At 43.8% G+C, this 8366-nt stretch overlaps 1 pseudogene; it reads right to left on the reverse strand.

Moving 5' to 3' along the window:
- Window positions 1-3393: 3393 nt before the first annotated feature.
- On the reverse strand, window positions 3394-3943 carry LOC116886989 (annotated as a pseudogene).
- Window positions 3944-8366: the final 4423 nt, after the last annotated feature.

Here is an 8366-nt window from a genome sequence, read left to right on the forward strand (position 1 = left end):
TGGTGCTACTGAAGGACAGAGCACAGTACAAAAATACATACTGAACGCACTTGCCAGGATTAATGTGTTAATGCACACACCCAGGCCAAAGGAGAACATGGAAGCCATCATTTAATCAAAGCCTCCTTAGTAAATGTGTTTTCCACAGGATGACGCCTGCACCGCCATGGTACCAACAACCAGGCGTAGGCCTGCAAGGTTTAAGAGAAAACGCATACTCCGATCATTTGTGTTATGAAAATGCCAAAACTTTTACTGAGGTTCACAGAAGATATACCCCAAGCCCACCAGAGAGCACAATGGAGAAACAAGTTTACACTCTCAGCGGGAAAACAGAAACTGAAACCCAGCGCTGACTTGAAAAGATCTTAGTGCCCAGGGGTTAACCCGCCATGGCCAAACAGAGAGGCCAGGATGTTCCTGTGTTAGGAACAAAGGCTCCCATTGCACTAGCCAGGCTCAGCAGGGGCAGCCACTGACGGGGCCCAGGAGGGTCCGACATCCACATATGTACAATTTTCAGCCAACTAAAGCTTAAGTACCAAAATATTTTTAGTTAAAGCTGTTTCATATGGGAATATTTATACAATGAGATAATCCCTATAAAGCATGGAACACAAGTCCTGGCACACAGAGTTCAGTGTTAATGATTTTTAATGTTAATTAAGTGCATAATGTAAGCACCTGCCTTAGGAATCAGAGTAAAGAATATTTTTACTCCTCTTGGTGGTCCAAGGTCCTCATAGTAAATATTATTTACTTAATGGGGCTCTGAGCACGAGGACATCCTGGAAGTGGCCAGGAATTCTGGGGGTGTTGGCTCCTGCACAGCTCCAGTGCGAGGGCTGCCTGATGGTGGGACTGGCACTCAGCTGATTACCACTCACCCTACCAAGCCGTCGGTCCTCACGGCTGTCAATGTGCTGCACTGGCCGTTTCTCACCTCACAAATTCCTATCTCCAAGCATCTCTGAGCCGAGACACTGAGCCAGTTAAGTATTGGAAATCCATGCAAACAAGGACTGGACTATTTAACCTACCTCAACCCATTTCCCGATTGTTCAGAAACCCTGAAGTTTCCAGAGTGAAGCCTGTGAGTCTGTCCAGGTGCGATGCTGCATAGCTATAAGAACAGCAATCAAGAAGCTGAGGCAGGGGGATTGCAAGTTTGAGGCCAGCCTGAGCTACATAGTGTTACTCTGTCTCAAAAAATAAAATAAAGGAACAGGTAAGAGGCCCAGAACTTTCCCACGCCCTCAGTTGGGATCCCAGGAAAACCTAACCAAGAAGGTCCCCAAATTAAATGGGTGGTGTCTTAGTTGAGGTTTCTCCTGTCGTGAAGAGACACCGTGGACATAGGAACTCTTATAAAAGAAAACATTTAGTTAGGGTTGGCTTACAGTTTAGTCCATTATCATCAGGGGGAAGCGCAGTGGCTCGCAGGCGGACATGGTGTGGAGAGGTGGCCAGGATTTCTACATCTGGATTGACAGGGATCAAGAAGAGAAACGGAGCAACTAGGCCTGGCTTGAGCATCTGAACTCTCAAAGCCACAGTGACAAACTTTCCTCCAAAAAGGCCACACCATACAGTGCCACTGCTTATGGGCCTAAGGGAGCATTTTTCACTCGGACCTCACAGGCAGGAAGAACCTGTGTCGTCAGCCGCTGTGCAGGTGGAGGGGGCGCGGCGTGGACCGCGTGCAGACGGTGTCCGGGGCAGGGATGACTTCAGGACCAGAAACACTTTCTAAAGTAAGCAGTTTGCTCAAATGCCCACGTCTCTTCCTTCGTCCCTGTCCTTAGAATTCGGAACTGACATTTAATCAGGATTCTAGGGAAATTAAAGCTCCCACACTGAACTTGTGGTGGATGCTTGCCTGGCCAATCCTCTCCTCGTATTCGTTCAGCCACAGCCTTCAATCGCATCTTCTGAGAAAAGACAAGCGTTTGGTTCTGAGGTCGCACAGGCGCGGGCAGGGAGGAGGAAGGGCCCTGGCGGCTGCAGTGGAGACCAGGATGTTACTGACAGGAGCTGTGGGTCCCGGTCATTTCTGTTCCTCCTGAGGATGCGATTTAAAAGAAAACTCTTCCTCATGACCGAAGGAGATTTCCACAGTAGGGCATAGACCAGCAGCCGGTGCACCAGTGCCTGCCATGGCGTCGCTGTGCACAGGTTCAGGGGAGTCACACACGGGGTGTGGAGAAGGGACTGTGGGGTAGTAGGTGTGGGAATCGCAGTCTCTCGTTTCCACCTGGATCTCTACTTCTATTTTTCTTCCACAGAAGTGAATGACTCATCCCCACTGTCTCATTGCCTCTTTGTTGAAGTTTATCTTTTTCCTGTTGAACCTGCATTCCTAGAGACGTCCATTTTCCAGTCTCACCTGTGTCCGGCTCACCTTACGTAGGACACAGGTGGACGACAGCGCTGAGGCGCCCCCTGGTGGCTTCTACTGAACGGATTTCAGATACTAAGATGATGAAAAACTAATTCTGAGAAGGGTGCGGGACTGTGTACAGTAAATTTCCTTTACACAAATGTTCATGTGTGATGCTTATTTTATTAGAAAATTTTATGATAGTTTTATAAATAATTAAATTTAATAATTACATTGTATTATATGTAAATAAAATTTAAAAATAAAAGATTTAAAATAAAAATTAAATTTAAAAAAGTTTTCACAGTCTTCAATTTTAGAATAACGAAAAATATTTTACTAAAACATAAGATTTACAGGAGTTTCCAGACACACCATACAAAATGGTCACAAGCTTTTTCTTCGTCTTTTGGGGGCAGGGGTAGGGGACGGAGAATCTACACTTGAGAGCAAAGTCACAGTGTTATTAGTGAGGGCTGTGATGTTTATTTAATGTTCCATTTTGGATCAGACAATCAAGCTTGTCCATCTACAGCGTCTAAGGTTGGACTTGGCTAGAGAGCAAATTCTAAGAAGCTGATTACCTGCATTTAACCACTGCAATTAGATCCCTTAAGAGAGGGGAGGGGAAAGGAGGCCATAAAATTAAAATAAAACTACTTTCCCCCTAAAAAACAAAATAAAAATACCCACGCCCCTGGCAGCTAATCCTGACAGCTACCTTCATTCATGGCGCCTTGCATTTAGACCATGATGGGGAAAGGAGTCAAAGCAGAGAGTCCTGCTTCTCAGCAACCAGGGTGCTGCTCCAGCCTCTGCTCATGCTGTACAACAGTGAATCAAGACAAGATAGGTCTGCTAATGTGCATGTGATCACTAAAGATGAAGATGCCTGGGCTTTTATTCTGTAATGTTTCTAAGATTCTGTCCATTAAATGCAAACAAAAGAAGTCTTGGTAGAAGTCTTAGGAGAAGTGGTGTACACTTGATGATCTGATCGACTTAAATGTTGTTCATGGCCTCGTCCATGCTCTCGCTGTTTCTATGGCTTGGGCTTCGTTGTTCTTCCACTGCTCAGCTACATCATTTGCTAATGGATCATCTGGATTAGGAGCTCTTAACAAAGCCTGGATTGATAGCAGAACTGTCCGGATCTGCAGTGCTGGGGACCACTTATCTTTCAAAATATCTAAACATATTCTTCCCAACTTGTCTACGTTAGGATGTTAAATTTTAGTCATGAAACGTACTTTAGGTGCTGCCATTGGGTATTCTTCTGGAAGGAATAGTTCAAGTTTAAAAGTCCCTGCCTCGGGGTTGGGGATTTAGCTCAGTGGTAGAGCGCTTGCCTAGCAAGCCCAAGGCCCTGGGTTCGGTCCCCAGCTCCGAAAAAAAGAAAAGAAAAAAAAAAAGTCCCTGCCTCAAAGGGGGAATCCTGGGGACCTGCAGTGACCACATGAAAATAACAGGCGCTGCTCTCATCTGGTTCTGCTTTAATGCCAGTAATTGGTTCTGCAGCAAACACTGGGTTTCCTTGATGATCCTGTGGGGCAGCCTGGCCATCTTGTCAGATCCAAGTTCGGTCTCTGCTCCGCTCGCCTCACGCAGAAGTCGGTCTTTAATTTTAAAAGAAAGATTGTTTCTGGGTGAGTGCGTCTTTGAAGCACACGTCAGCAGCCTATTCCCAATGTGGTCAGGACTCCAGCTGGAGGACAGGGTGTGCAAACTTGCTCAACTACATGTATTTTACAGGACTGTCCTCCCGCACCAAAGGGAATCTTCTGATCTGTAGTTTAGGTGCAGAGCATCTGGGTAACAAACCATCTTCTTCAAACAGACATAGAGCCTTTTGCCATCTCAAATAAATCTCACCCACCTTCTTAGGGAAGAGACAAGAATTCTCCCTTTTTTGGCAAGGGTTCTGCATTTTTATTGTTTTTTTAAAAGATTTATTTATTTATTATGTACAGTGTTCAGCCTGCACACCAGAGGAGAACATCAAGATCCCATTACAGATGGTTGTGAGCCACCATGTGGTTGCTGAGATTTGAACTCAGGACCTAAGGAAGAGCAGTCAGTGCTCTTAACCACCGAGCCATCTCTCTTGTGCATTTTTCTTCTTAATATAATTTCCCAGTATCACTGTACCCATATTTTAGTTAATGAACCTAAATTTAGAGTAGATAGAGATGACTGGATGGAAGAAACATGCATTGCACTTGGCAAGTTTTCAAAAGCAAACTCTGTTACCTGTGAATTACTTGGGAGTTAGATGCTCAGTGAGTGACGCTGAGCAGCCACAACAACGTAGTTGAGTTAAACTACACTTGATGCTCGTAGAGTTGTGCAGTAACAGCATAGAACCCAGACACATCCTCCTTACACGTAAGTCAGCTTAGATGTTTTACACTATTCAGTATAATGTGGATTCTAAGAAAACACATCGATTACTAGGAAATCGTGATCTCTGCATGCACATTGAAGACAAGAATTCATTGCCTGTTCATCAGAAAACATTACCGAGGAGAAGTGGTGCAAGACCTCAGAGACCAATCCCAGTTCATGCTTCGCAGGAGTAGAAGAACACAGGAGGGAAAGCTGTAAGGAAAACCCGCAGGACTTTTCTTTCCCCACCCATCACTAACATAGCCAAAGGCACTCTGGTCACTTCCTATGAACTTTCCAAATTCTGTGGAAGTGCAGAATTAAACATTTCCAAAACTAATAGTCACATAACAGGGATCTTTCTGGAACGCTTCAATGCATCAGCAGCAGATCCCATGCTCTGATGCTCTGTTGAATGGCAAGGAGGTGGACATGGAGGACGATCTAGAAAGATTGCCATGTGAGTCTTAAAGATACTCATCTCTACCCTATCCAATGTGTGTCTGTGTTTAAATAAACACTAATGTTTAAATAAAATAAACACTATCAGAAGCTGGAGGGAGGCACCTTGGAACCCTCTCTTACACATAACACGATGGGCTTGGTCCTCTCTGGCCAAGGATCATTGAATCCGTTAGAGCATCTCCTGGAGGGATGGAGTCTGGCTCGAGACGGCCTTTCCTGTGCTTTAAGCTCTACTCCCTCCTGGTCATTTTGGTGCCTCTAATTGTCTCAAGTGAAACAGACTGCGTTAGAACTGATGCCCACTGCATACCCCTACAGTAACGGGCTTCCAGGAGCCAACACCAGTGGAGGCTGCTCTCTCTGATTTACTCCTCAATATTGTCATCACCTTAGCAATCTCCCAAAGATTAGACAGATAATTTGTAGCTCAGGGTTCCACATGCATGGATTTCTGCTTGGAAAACCTGGGCGTGATATCCACACCTATAATCTCAGCCTTCAAGAGGTAGAGGCAGGAGGATCTGCAACTCCAGACGACCCTGGGTGCATGTGATATTCTATCTTAATATTTCACTGTCCTCATGGGGGAAAAGAAATGGAAAAGAAAAGGAGGTGTAGAAGGAAATATTATCTTCATAATGGGTGTGACTTTGAGTTTTATGGTTATATTACTCCGGGAGAGAGTGCAAGATACAAGCTTTTCTGGTTATAAGGAACACAATTTTTTGGGAGAAAGATTTTGTCTTTGTGTTTTTAAAAAGTGTGATTAGGCTCTGGAAACCTCACAGAGTCATACTGATCAGATTTGAGAGAGGGAGACCGCCTGAAAAACTAGATTCAGGAGAATCAAACAAAAAGATATCTCGATTCTAAGCTTTTGTGTTTTGCAGAGTGTGCCTACCTGGATTCCTGGTCTCAAGGACTTTCAGCCAGGTCCAGTCAGGATCCATCGGCTACAGCATTTGCTTCATTCTTCCTACCCCATACCCCCAAGGATGTCTCAACGCCCATGTACAGCTTGAAGAAGTTATGGAGGAGTCGTCCCTGGACTTTTGGGGGCTGAAAGTGGTTATTCTAAGGTTGTTTTATGAGAAATCTAGAAATGGTTGTAATTTAACAGGGAGGAAGTAGCTAGATTGAGTTGTACAGTCACAATCTCTTTTGGTAACTAAACTAAAATTATATCTTTACTTTGGTATAGAATTTGTTAAAATTTTTTAAAAGTACAAGGTTTAGAGCCAGTCCTTCTATTGATGTCACTACAAACTTCTGAGTTGATTACACCTGTGAGTTAAGGGCCAAATAGCAAGTTCATGGCTCTGAGTTTGTTAGTGAACTTTCAAGATAATAAGATAAAAACGACAACAGTCCAGATTGTCTTATATAGATAGACGGTTTTCAAAAATGTCAGAAATTCACAAAATATGAGATTTAAGGTTATTCATCTTTTGTTGAGACATATCTGCCCCTAACAGTTCCCCTTTGGCAGATTTAACGAAGAAATTGAGCGTCTCTACCTCCAGGTGAGGCCATACTTTGTGGCTGGGCAGCCACTGCACAAAACTGCCTGTTTCATCCGTAGACTAATACTATCCAGAAAAGGACAAATTATGCAGAATAGTTGGCTGATAAACCCTGCCAAGACAGGGTGATCAGCCCTCAAAATCTGCATTTCTAGAGTCTGTCAGATGATCCTGGGCCTGAAGGCTGAAGACTTGCGCTCACAGGATGCTATGCTGGAAGCCGTGTCAGGCTCCCTGTGTGTATAGAGATTTGGTCATTCTCAGATTTCTGATGGGGTTGAAGACTGATTATAGTCTCATAGCCTATCAGGCTGTTTAACTCTGAAAATACATATTTTATTAAATAGTTATCAGATAGTATACAAGCTAGCCAGGATATAGTATAGATTTTAAGCCTTTCTTAAGCTGGAATGGATAACTAAATGTTCTGTTTAACTGATAAAGTGTTGGACTGGGTGTTAGGTGTATTTTATGCTTTTAATTACAAAATGGTAATAGTTGTATTCAGCTTATATTTGAGAGAAAAGTTTTTTTTTAATTAGAAAAAAAGGGTGAAATGTGGGATGATGTCATACAGGTGAGGCAGGTACGAGATAGAATGAGCCCTGTCATTGGACAAGAAGGAAGGATGGGCAGGTGAAAAGTTTGAGGGAAGAGGAGGAGACTGGAATGGAAAAGATGGGAGATTGGAGGAGACGGCAGAGAAGCCGCAGAGAGAACATGGAGGCTGATGTTAGGATTCCTCTCTGCACATTTACAGGTTGTTATTAATGTTCCTAAGGGATGGATGGTACAGGGCTCTGTATGTTTAGGTGGGCAATTACATCTTATCAGTTGGGTCAGAGGTATTGTGTTGTGTGTTCTTTCTTGTGGAGAATTGAGGTTGGGAGAGAATTGAGCAGCAGAGACACTGGGCCTCCCCAGAGTTGGGATGTGAGTTTCTGCCAAGATACATAGCAGATATCTTAGGACACTGCAGTGCCAGATCTAGTGGGGGTAAAAGAAAGCCATTTAATATAATTTTACAGCAACAGATATAGATGAGGAAAAATGAAAGGAGAGAGGAGAAGAAGGAGGAAGAGACATTTAAAAGATGTTATTTCTGTATCAAACATGCATAGATAGATCTGCTTGTCACGATTTCCTAATAAATCAATGTATTTTCTTAGACTCAACATTATATTGAATATTGAACACTACACAGTTTTACATAGGAGACCTGGCCAGATGTGATATTGATGAGGGGGCCTGGAACCATGTATACAGAGAACTGACGACTGTTACCTACACCTTACGGAAATTGTCCAGGTGATAATCAGAATCTAGGGAAAATTCATTAATACAGACGAGTCCGACCCATGTACGGTTAGACAGGGTCAGTGTGGGGGCGATGGCACGGAGTCAAACAGTGATCACCAAGAGCCCTCCCGCCTGTCTCTTCAGTAGCCTGGTCTGGGGCCAGAGTTGTCTGAAGAGAAAGAAGGCAAAACCCAGAGATGATAACCATTGCTCTCTGCTTTTTAACTTCTTTCTGAAGATATTCGTTGGGAGGCCACCTACAGGAAGTACATTAAACAGCATCTACCATAAACCTGACCGATCTCCCCGTCTGT

This window comes from Rattus rattus, chromosome 18 (assembly GCF_011064425.1).
Source record: "Rattus rattus isolate New Zealand chromosome 18, Rrattus_CSIRO_v1, whole genome shotgun sequence".
Lineage (NCBI taxonomy): Eukaryota > Metazoa > Chordata > Mammalia > Rodentia > Muridae > Rattus > Rattus rattus.